Here is a 13,102-nt window from a genome sequence, read left to right on the forward strand (position 1 = left end):
TCAAGACACTTCATAAATGGCCTTAGCAGAGTGCCTATTCATTTAGAAGGAATCTATCTATCTATCTACCTAGAGAAGGCATGGATGTGAGTTGAATAGGAAGGCATAATATCTTTTTTTAAATGATGAAATTAAGGGGTGAGAAAGGAATGTACTGGGAGAAAGAGAAGGGGAGAAGTGGAATGGTGCAAATTATCTGCCATAAAAAAGAGACAAGAAAAAGCTTTTACAGTGGAGGGGGAAAGGAGGAGGAGAGGATGAGTGAGTGAACCTTACTTATTATCATCAGAATTAGCTCAAATAGGAAATAATGTACATACTCTATAGGGATATAATGATCTATATTATCCTGTAAGAAAATAGGAGAGGAATGAGATATGGGAAGAGAAGGCTTATTGGGGGAGAGAGTGGTTAGTAGCAAAACACTTTTGAGGAGAAACAGAATCAAAGGAGAGAGTATAAATGAGGGGAAATACAATTAGCAATAGTACTCATAAAATTTTTTTGAAGTAAGTTTCTCTGATGGAATATTATTGTTTCCTGAAAAACGATGAGCAATATGCTCTCAGAAAAAAACCTGGAAAATTCTCCATGAAGAAAGTGAAATATACTGTATACAAAGTAATAGCAAGGTTCTGGGATGATCAGCTGTAAATAACTGTTATTTTCAGTAGTCCAATCATCCACAACTATTCTGAAAGATATGATAAAAAAAATCTTATCCATACCCAGAGAGGGGACTGATTGTGTATGAATACAATTCGAAGCATTATCTCTTTTTCTTTATTTTTAACTTAATTTTTCTTGAAAGTTTTTGTTTTCATTATGGTGGAAGATCTATGTTTTTTCATAACTTGACTTTTATGGAAATGTTTTGTATAACCTCACATGTGGTTTTTTAATTGTGGATGGGGATAAGGGAGAGAACCTAGAACTCAAAAATCTTTAAAAAATTGTTTTGAATGTAACTGGGAAAATATTAAACAAATAAACAAAACAAAACAAAAACCAGAATGTCTGTCCATTGAGGAATGGTTGAATAATAGTTCTGGTATATGAATGCAATGGAATAATGTAATGGAATATTATTGTTGAATAAGAAATGATAAGCAGGCAGATTTCAGAAAAATCTGGAAAGATTTGTATGAACTAAAAAAGTTGAAATAAGCAGAACCAGGAGAACACTGTATATGATATTAGCATTGTATGATGATCAGCTATGAATAACTCCTCTTCTTAGCAACATAGTGATCCAAGACAAGTACAAAGGACTCATGATGGAAAATGCATATCCAGATAAAGAACTGATGGATTCAGAATGGAGATTGAAGAATACTTTTTTCCACTTTATTTTTTTGTGTCTGGTTTCTTTTTTCCCATCTATAATTAATATAGAAATATGTTTTACACAATTGCACATATATAACATCAAATTGCATACCATAGTGATCCAAGACAAGTACAAAGGACTCATGATGGAAAATGCATATCCAGATAAAGAACTGATGGATTCAGAATGGAGATTGAAGAATACTTTTTTCCACTTTATTTTTTTGTGTCTGGTTTCTTTTTTCCCATCTATAATTAATATAGAAATATGTTTTACACAATTGCACATATATAACATCAAATTGCATACCATTTTAGGAAGAGAAGAGAGGACTGAGGGAGGGAGAAAAATTTGGAGCTCAAAGTTTTGTAAAAAAATGTATACTAAAAATTGTCTTGATATACAATTGGGAAAAAATAAAATACTTTTAAAATGACCTCAATATCTCTTTCTTTTTATTTATTTATTTTATTAAAATGATAGCTTTTTATTTTCAAAATATATGCAAAAATAGTTTTCAATATTCACCCTTGCACAACCTTGTGCCCCAAGTTTTTTCCCTCCCTTCCCTCCTTTTCCTAGACAACAAGTAATCCAATATATTCAACATCTCTTTCTGATTATCTCTTACTATTTTCCTACACAGTCTATGATGTAGTCAAAGTGGTTTACTCATTATTTCTGGAAGGAAGGCATATGTATTTACATAGCTCCTACTAAGTGCTGCCAGGCACTCTGCTAAACTCCTTTTTACAAATATTACCTCTTTGATTCCCATAATGACCTTCAAACTAGGACTTATTGTTATCCCCATTTTATAGTTGAAGAAATTGAGGCAAATAGAGATTAAATTTCTTGCTTAGTGTCACATAGCTAGAATGTATCTGAATCCCTATTTGAACTCAGCTTTATAAACATTATCTCATTCTGTGCTTTCCAGCCTCCATAAACCTTTATTTATGCTCTCTACTTTTCCTGTAATAGTTTATATTCAAATAGACCATTTTTCTAACATAGCAGCTTAGGATCTCTCCAACTTGAAAGCAAGGACTCCTAATGAATGGGTATTCAAGGTTCAAGTTACACTGTAGACACACACCTCTAAAACTATAGTTTCTAAGTTTCCACTGATGTGTTTACTTTTAATTCTCAGCCAAAAGACACGAAAAATTCAAAGTGCAAGCATTTAATGAAATGACATAGTAAGAAAAATATTAACCAAATTCCCCATATGCTAAGGTGTTACTCTCCCAGAGATACACATGGCATCAGTAGGATACAACTAGGTACTACTAGAGAAGAGGAATGGAAATCTGAAGTTAATGACACTAATTTTGTAGTCTGTTGATTGGGACTACTCCCCACTGGTCCCTAGATGGATCTGTTTCCAGCTAGTTTTATAGTCTCCATACACTAATCTCATTGTTTCTCCTAGATAGGATGCTACTCTGGGGTACAATAGGACCAGCAAAAACCTCTCCTGAGGGATTTAGCTACAACTGAAGTTTTTTCATCTCCCTCACAAGATATTCCTTGCCTCAGGAGCCAAGCCTATTAAGACAAAAAATAATTTGTACAGCCAGACTTAGTAGTTTCTTACTTTCCCTCACTTCTTTTTCTTGTTTGAGACTTTGATCCCCTTGGGTTAGAGACCTCACCCTAGCTTCCAGTGATTGATATATTTCCCTGATTTTTATCTCTGATGTCTAAGCAATGATGATCACTAAATAGCTCTGGAGGCTCAGATTATTCCACTTAAGTCTCACTAGATTTTACATAGATCTAAATTTAGAGTTGGAAGGGACTTCAGAGACCATCAACTTCAGTGTCTTCAGTTTACAGATGAAGAAACTGAGGCCCCGGGAGGTTGGGTCTTTTTCAAACCCATATAGGTAGCAAGTGTCAGAGACAGGATTTGAACCCATATTTTTTAACTCCATACAACAAGATCTTTTTGTCAAACTACACTACCATTATAGAGAAAAGGTTCAGAGGTAAGTCTAACCTAGGGAGCAAGGTGAATGTCTAGGTTAGTCAGTGTATCATCACCCTTCCTAGTTCTTTCATATACTGAAGCCAGGGGATCTAAGACTAAAAGTAACTTTGCCCCACAATTTTACATTAATATAACACCTAGAGAGCTGGATAGAGAGCTGACCTAGAAGGCAGGGGGAAGAATTGAATTCAAGTCCCGCCTCTGAAAAATCCTGGCAATGTGACTGGACAAATATTTTAAGTTCTCTGTGCATTTTAAGTGATAATGAAGATAGGTATTAATCCACACTGATAGACAAATTCTTTTCTAGCCATTCCTTATACTGATGAAATCACACACTAATCAGAAAAGGGGAACAAACAGACAAACAAAAGACATATCACCACACTATATCTATTGTTTGACTCCACTGGTAAATACTACATAGTACCACAGGATTCCTTTGGGCCAATCCTACACATAAAATTGAAAAGATATCTTCATTATCGATAAGAGAAATATGGGCCAGTGTTTCATCAAACTAACAGATATCCCCAACAAAAGAAGCATTTTCTTCACTAACTTACTATGAAAGACTCCAACAAGAGCTGTCATTGACCATTTCCACCAACAAACTTTAAAATTCATGGAGGAATTCAAAATCACATGGAAAGGAAATTTATTTAGGACCAGCAAAGGCATCAAAAAGATCACCTGTTGAGAAATCACCTATCTAAAGCATTATTTGTCATGATTCCCTGTAACCAAACTGTTTCCCTGCATGAATCCACAAATTTAAAACAGAGTCGGAGTGTGAAGAGTTGAGTTGTAGAGCCTGGGGTGCCAACATGCTGAGCAAAACTTTATTATCCTCCCACCCCTATCATAAATAGTGCTTATCCAAGAGGAATATTACTACCTTGTAATGGTAACTTCTTTGTACAGAGAAAATAAAACTTTAAAGCATCCAGTGTTCTGAATCACTTCCATTCATATTTGAAATTCAAAGTGGAAAATATAGAAATTATTTGTAATCATAACAATCAATAAATTATGTTGCCCTTGAAAAAGCCCCATTCTTCAGACCAATGCCTAACAGAGAAGGCAAAAGTACTCTTCCTAGTTATTTTTCTGATCTATTGTAGGACTTGGAAAAATGATGCTTGTGAGTCTGTGGAAATAACCAATAGCAGCAGAATTCTATCTATTTTTAACTTTACTAACAGAGATTTATATTTGGCACATATTTGTGGCTATTGTAGAGATTATTGCTTTGGATTTCACCTCTTCTATTCTTTTTTGGCCTTCACTTTCTCTTATTTACCTGGGCAAATCTATTGATCAGAAATAGCCCATCTTGTATCTATGATCCAAGAAGCTTACTGCTTGGTATTTCCATGCTTGATACTCATGGAATGGAATGGAACTCATAGAAATATAGAGTAAGAGAGGAAAGGGCTTTTTAGAGAACATGGAGTCCCAGCCCCTGATTTTAGAGATGGGGAAACAGTTTCTTCTAAGGCCTTACTAGCATTATTTAATGTTTCTATCTTTATCCCTCTTACCTTCCCTTTTAGGAAGCTCTCTCTGTCTCTGTCTCTCTTTCTCTTTCTCTCCCCTTCTCACTCTCCCTTTCTTTTGTGTATGTTTGTCTCTTTGTCTCGTGTCTTTCTGTCTCTCTGTTCCTTTCTCTCTCTGTCTGTGTCTGTCTGTCCTTCCTCCTCTTTCTCATTTTAAAATTAATATGCTTTGTCTGAATTTAATGTATATAATATATATCTATGATATATAAATATATGTATGTATATACAAACACATACATATTCCTATTCCATTATTTTCATCTAAGATTCATATGGAGACATTTATGACCCATTGGCCTTTTAGATACTATGGTACTTTTCTGACTCATCTATTGATTGAGCTTAGTGGCACAGTGGATTGAGCACTGGCCTGGAGTCAGGAAGACCTGGGTTCAAATCTATCCTCAACATTACAGACCCTTGGGCAAACCATTTAACACCTGTTTGCCTCAGTTTCCTTAACTATAAAATAGGAATAACAATAAAGCATGATTCCAGAGTTAAAAATGAGCAGGACAGTGGGCTGGGCTGGACAGCAGTTTAATCAGTCAGTCAGCACAATCTGTGCTAGGCTTTGTTACAAAGGTAGTCCTTGCCATCAAGGAACTCACTCTAAGGGGGAGACAATATGCAAACAACTATGTAATGCTGAATATATTAAATGAAGTTAATGGAAGTTAATTATGGAAGTTAATCTCAGAGGAGTTAGCAGAGGTAAGAAGGATGGGGGAAGACACACTTGCAAAGGCCTTTCTGAAAAGGCAAAGTACCTTTAATGGCCCAGAGTTTCCCTCCTGAAACAATGACCAAGCTTTTTAATACCAATATTCTTTTCTGTTTTTTTTTTAATTTAAAGTAAGTTTGTCACAATTGACATTCTTTATTTCCTCTTACTAATCCTTGGCCAAAGATTTCATGTTTTGACTACCAACAACCAAAGTAAAGTTTATAGATTCTTGACATCCCCTGCTAGTTTCTTTCCCCTATATCCCTCATTCTTTCATCTTCACCATAGAAATATTAGGAGGCCACACAGGACTATTTTTGTATTTTTGTTTCATGGATTGCCATGGCCAAAGAATTCATAGGATCATAGATAAAGAACTGGAAGAGATCTCAGGAACTATGACTGCAAATGTCTCATTTTATACACAAGGAAACTTAGACCAGATAAATTTAGTTGATTTTGGCCAAGATTACCTAGATATGAAGGATCAGAGGAGGGATTTGAACCAAGCCCGTCTACTCCAGGGCAGTGTTTTTTCTGTTGTATTTTGTTGCCTCATCATCAGGAGACCTAGAGGTGATGTGTCTCCATATTTAACCAGGCTAGTACTTGGAAACTAGGGTCCATTTATTGCTATAACCATACCCCAAAGTTCTCTAGCACAGTAGAAATTCCTCAAGTTTATATTCTTTTGAGAACTCAGAATCATAGCCATGACATCATAAAGCATCACAGTAGAATGCACAGGATGTATTTCTATTTTTTTTCCTATTAAAAATATTAACTAGTATTTATTGTTTCTCTTTCCCACCATTCTCCCTCCTTCTTCCTGGGGAAAAAGCAAATGAAAACCTTTGCAGCAAATATAAATAGTTAAGAAAACAAATCACTGCATTGTCTGCAATCAAAAATATATGTACCATGACTCCATATTTCTTATATTTCATCATTGGTCTTCTTGAACCATGTATGATTTGTCATTATGCTGATAAAAGTTCTAAAGTTTTTCAAAGATTTTTGCAATGTTGTTGTTATATAAATTGTTCTCCTAATTATACCAACTTTACTTTGCTTCGGTTAGTGCAATTCTTCCCAGTTTTTTTTGAAACTCATCCCAGATTAGGCAATTGTGGGAAGATGGTAGAATAAGGCAAGAAACTACCTGCTTCTCCTAAACTTATTTTCCTCCCTCAAAATAACTTAAAACAAACAATGCCTCATAGAAAATTTTAGAGCAGGAGAAATAATTAAAGGTCAGGATAAAGCAGTTGACCAGTTTAAAACAACTTGGGAGGATTAGGAAAAAAAAAATCTAATCTCTGTGGGTGGTAGTTTAGTCTGATTGAAGTGCATATACCTCTAGACAGAAATGAGCTAGTCAACAGACTTCAAGCTCTGAGGCAGCTGTGTCAGCAACCTTAGGGATGGTGTGGGACTCAGGTGGTCACAGAAAGGTGATGGCCCTGCTAGTTGTGGTCACTCGCAGGAGATCAGAATCCTTGGTTTGGCTTCCAGGGCAATGGGATGATACTTTTAAGTTTCTTGAGGGACTATAGGAAGCAAGACATTCTGCAGTTGCAGCAGAGCTAGAGGCCTTGATCAAAGCTCAGAAGTAGAGAGGAGTACGTGTGTTTATTTATAGACCAAGGTGTAAGATAGAGGAGCAGTGACTACTACACTTGACTTTGGATTCTATAGAATATTGGCAGAACATAGAGATCAAAGGTCCCAAGATAGAGCTCAGAAAACAATAACATGAAAAAGCTGAATCCTGAGATATCTCCCATACCTTGGGAGTACAGCTCAACTCTAACATAAAGTTAATAGCCAAGAAATAAGCCATTAAATCATTAGGTAGGTAGGTACATAAGTAGCAGCATTCCTTTCTATTCCCATTCACTGGGACTGGAAGCATTTTTTTTTTTACTTCAGTTGATGTAAAAAACCAAACAACCCCCCGAACAAAATAAAATGATACATAATGATACAAAATAAAATGAACATGATAAAGTTAAAATAGGTTTGAGTAAATTAAAATAGAAAATAAGGGAATACAGTATGTTAAAAGTTACCATGGATAATGAAATAATATCATCACTAAATATTTATGTCTCACATGCTACAGCATTCAGATTTTTAAAGGAAAAGCTAAATGAATTACAAACGGAAATTGCGAAGTTATAATATTGAATGATCCAACCTCTCCTTTTCAGAACTAGATAAGTATAACAAAAAAGGAAAGAAGTCAAAGAGCTTCACAGAGTCTTAGATAAGCTAAATATAAAATAGGCAACTGAAGATAATTGAATGGGAATAGAAAGGAACGCTGCTACTTATGTACCTGCTTACTTATCCACCTACCTACTTTTTCTCAGTGGTACATAGCACCTTTACAAAAATTGACCATTATTAGGTTATAAAAACATTATACTTATATGCAGAAAAACAGAAATGGTAAATGTATCCTTTTCATAAATAATGCAATAAAAATTAAATTTAAAAAGTGACCATGGAGGCACAGATTAAAATTAATTAGAGAATAAATAACCCAATCTTAAAGAATGAGTGGATTAAAGAACAAGTCATAGAAACAATAAGTAGTTTTTATTAAAGAGAATGATAATAATGAGCCCATATAGCAAAACTTATGGGATGCAGAAAAAGCAATAATCAGAGAAAAATTATATTTCTAAATGTTTACACCAACAAAATAGGGAAAGAGCAGATCGATTAATTGGTTATATAACTGAAATAAAGTAGAAAAAGAAAAAAATAAAAATCCCCAATTAAACATGAAATTGGAAAGCCTGAAAATTAAAGGTGAGATTAATAAAATTAAATGTAAGAAAATCATTGAATTAATAAATAAAATTAGGAGTTGGTTTTATTAAAAAAAACCTAATAAAATAGATAAGCCTTTTGATTGAAAAAAAGAGAAGAAAACCAAATCACTAGCATCAAAAATGAAATGAATGAATACACTACCAATGAAAATAAAATTAAAACAATTATTAGGAGTTATTTTACCCAATTATATACCAATAAATTTAACAATTTAAATGAAGTAGAAGAATATTATAAAAATATAAACTGCCCAGATTAACAGAAGAAGTAGAATATCTAAATAAACCTATTTCAGAAAAATAAATTGAACAGGTCATAAATGAAGCTCCTAAGGGAAAAAAGAGAATCAACACTAGATGGATTTCCAAGTGAATTCTACCAATCATTTAAAGGTCAACTAATCCAAATATTAAATAAATAATTTTGAATAATAGGCAAAGAAGGAGTTCTACCAAACTCTGTCTATGAAACAGATATGGTGCTTATATCTAAATTAGGAATAGTAAAAACTCAGAGAGAAAATTATAGACCAATTTTACTAATCAGCATTGAGGCAAAAATCCTAAATAAAATACTAGGAGACTACATCAATATATTACAGCAATTATACATTTTGACCAGGTATGATTTATATCATTATATGCAGAGCTGCTTCAATATAAGGAAAATTTATATTGAATATTAAATACATCAATAAGAAGTAAAAAAGAAAATTATTGCTTCAATAGATACAGAAAAAAGCTTTCAAAAATACTATAATCATTTCTATTAAAAACACTTGAAAGCATAGGTATAAATAGATTTTTCCTTAAAATGATAAGAAAATCTATCTAAAATCACCAGCAAGCATTATCTGTAATAAGGATAAGCTAGAAGCCTTCCCAATAAGATCAAGAAAGAAACAAGGATGCCCATTATCGTCAATATTACTCAGCATTATACTAGAAATAATAACAATAACAATCAAAAGAAATGGAAAGAATCAGAATGGGCAATGAGGTAATAAGCCTATTTTTTTTTTCAGATAATGTGATGGAAAACTTGGAAAAGTCTAGAGATTCAACTAAAAAGCTAGCTGAAACAATAGTTTTAGCTAAGTAGAAAGATATGATAAACCCACATAAATCATCAGCACTTCTATATATCACCATTTTGGATAATTTTGATTACATAAATTTAAAAGATTTTTTTTTAATGAAACCAAGATAGCCAAGGAAAGCAGAAAACTAGGAAAAAATTTTTATAGATGGTTTCTTGGATAAAGGCTTCATATTTTAAATATGTAGATAACTTTGTCAAGTTTACCAGACTATGAGTCATTCCTCAAATAATAAGTGGTCAAAGAGTATGAATAAAAGTTTGTAGAGGAAAAACTTAAAGCTGTGTATAGTCATATGGAAAAATTCTCTTAATCAATAATGATTAGAGAAGTACAAATTAAAACAACTTTGTGATACCATCTGACACCTATAAGATTGGCTAAAATGATAGAAGGGAACAATGATAATATTGGAAGGGATGTAGAAAAATTGCGATATTGATACCCTGTTGGTGGAACTGTGAACTGATCCAACCATTTTGGAGAACAACCTGAAATTATGTCAAAGGAGTTATAAAATGTGTACACCTTTTGTCCCAGCAATACCACTACCAGATCTGTTTCTCAAGGTGACCTGGGAAAAAGGAAAATAACCTATCTGTTTTAAATTATTTATAACAGTTCTCTTTGTGATGACAAAGAACTAAAAATTGAGGGAATGCTCATCAATTGGGGAATGACTGAATAAGTTGTTATATATGATTGTGTTGGAAAACTACTATGCTATTAGAAAGAATGAGCAGGTTGATTTTAGTCAAACATGGAATGACTTGTCTGAAATAATGAAGAGTGAAATGAGTAGAATCAAGAGAATATTGCACATGGTAAGAACAATATTGTTAAAAAATGTGAATGCATAAGCTATTGAGTTATATAAATATTTATATCAAGTACAAATGAACTATAAAACAAGATGCTAGCTACCTTCAGAAAAAGAACTAATATATAGAATTAGGCTTTGTATAGTTCCACACACACATATGTTTGATATTGGAAGGGAGTGAGGGAAACAGTTTAGAACTTAAATGTAACAAAATCCCAAAATATTTAAAAATACTTTGGGAAGGTTATAAAGTTGCAACAAACCCTAAATTCACAAATACTGAACCATTGTTCATAGGAGAAATACAAAATTAGGTTTGTGTAAGTCTCTGGTCACAACATCTACTTTAGCACTTTTTGGAGCATTCTCTCATGTAAGTTGGAGAATTTCCTCTTTCTTTTTCTGATGTATTGTACTGTTGATTCGTTAACATTGAATTCATGGCCAACAGCACTATAACACCATACCTAAATAAAACTTATTTAACACATGTACTTTCTCCATAAGGCACATCACAGCTTTTGTGTGTGAAGGCTTACTAGACAGAACTTCTACCTTGTGCTTTGGGGTCATTTTAAACAGTGGAATCACCAACAAAAAGGCACAAAAAAGCAAGAAATGTTCTTTAAACAGACCACAAAAAAGACACTTGTTTACAACATAAGAGCCAAAACAAGAAGCAGGGCAATGCTTGTGTGAACTCAACTGGGAATGGACAGATTTGGCAAATCAAATTTTTTGCTTCCCTGTGCATGTTCATGAATGACTACGAGTGCTGCAAGTATTAATTTTGGGTCTCAAATAAATTTTTAGCAAGAATGTGAATTCATAAACAATGATGATTGATTATATACATATTTATGTATGCCTTTTCTCTTTCTTTGAGCTCTTTGGAGGCATACCTATCTTTTAAAAATGAACATTATAGAGAGTCCTAATACTGAGTTGGATAGAACATTGATATCTTAGCATGGTGTTACTAGTAGCTCAGAACAATTTTCTGAAGACAGGCAGAGATAGAACAGAGAGACAGAGATAGACCAAAATTTAAAAAGCCCAAATCCTTCTTCATTCTAAGTTTCTAACTTCATACACTGATCATTTGTTTTGGGAATGTCCCAGAGCAACTGGGAATGACTTAATATCTGGCCACCAGAAGCTGTTTCCCCTCCTACAGATATGTCATCTCAAGCAAATCGAAATTATATGATTACAAGCTAATCCTGGATTGAGAGGACCTTACTTTTATTACTTTTGGCCCTTGTCTAGTTATATAATGTTCCCCCTTTCACCTCTGAGACATCTCATCTATTCAGGTCGAGATGAAATTGTCACTGGTAAAATTATAATATCACTGCCTATACTTTTGATAGCTTTTGTCAAAAACAAGGAGGTGATAGCTTCTTATTTCCAACTGATTCATTGGGGGAGAAAAATACAGGCTGCTACAATAAAACTTTCTATCCACACACCATTTGCTTGACAGGATTTCCTTAGTTTCTGTGGCATAACTTATCCTTTCTGCTCCTCAATCACTTTATAATAAAAACTGAAATTGCAAAAATGTTCATTGTCATTACCAGTGATGGAGCAGTAACTACAGCCTTTCAGGAAAGAAAGGCACAGAGGCAGAGACAGAATAGGGAGATATTAAGCAAGGAAAATGCTAAGCCACAGAGAATTGCTTCTCATTCTAGAGAGACCTGATGGGAATTTAGACAGCTCTCCAGAAGATTGGAGGGACTAGTGTGGTAGAAAGGGCAAATTTCTCAGACCAATATTGCAGGTATCTAATGGGTCTGGTTAAGTATGTACTGTTTGGGGACTTGTGTAATACAAGTAATCAATGTTAAGTCTAGGTTGGATCAAATTCCTGGTTTTTTGGATCAAGTAATGTGCTACTGAACTTGAGATCCTAAATGCTGTGCTCAGTCCTATACTGAGGGGGCAAGGCATGGATAATGTTAATGAAAGTTGAAGTTTACAAGTCTGTTCTCAGTACCTTCTGCCACCTTTTAAGGATTTTAAGTATTCCTACAATGATTACTGCTACCCTTCATTTTCCTCATTTCTGGATACTCAGTATTTTCAGGTGGACCTTAGTTTTTCAGAGCAAGTCTTACTCAGACCTATCCTCTGTTAGAAGTATGACATGCTGAAAAATGATTCTTCCTTCTTCTTCAATTAGTATTCTCAATATTTCAGTGTCATTATTTCACCTAGACATCATAAACCAAATCATATGCAGGTATTAGAAAATGAGAAGAATCCAATGTGTTACCCTTTTGAAGAAATACCAATTTTTATTTAGTACAGGGTAGTGGATGGAGCCTTCATGCCTGGAAGGTTTACTTTCAAGTGTCGGTGTGGCATTGGGTGAATTATATAACCTCTCAATGTCCCCAGGAAACTCTCTGACTATATATATTACAGAGTGGGTGTTCACTTGCATTGGCAGAGAGAATTTCCTCACTAGAAATGATCTCTTCCAATGATATTTCAGATCTGACTCCCCCTCCCCGCCTCCTGTTACAGTTTATTTCTTCTCATAGTAAAGTATACATATTTTAAAAGAAGGTGCTAGGTGGTAGTCTTTGATTTAAAGGAATGAATTGTTAATGGTGGACTTCATTGTGATAGATTAGAGGGGAGATCTGAGAATCTTGGAGTCAGAAGAAACCCCATAATATAAATTCCTTGTGAATAGAAGTTATTTCATTC

This window comes from Sminthopsis crassicaudata, chromosome 1, assembly GCF_048593235.1.
Source record: "Sminthopsis crassicaudata isolate SCR6 chromosome 1, ASM4859323v1, whole genome shotgun sequence".
In the NCBI taxonomy this organism is placed as follows: Eukaryota; Metazoa; Chordata; class Mammalia; order Dasyuromorphia; family Dasyuridae; genus Sminthopsis; species Sminthopsis crassicaudata.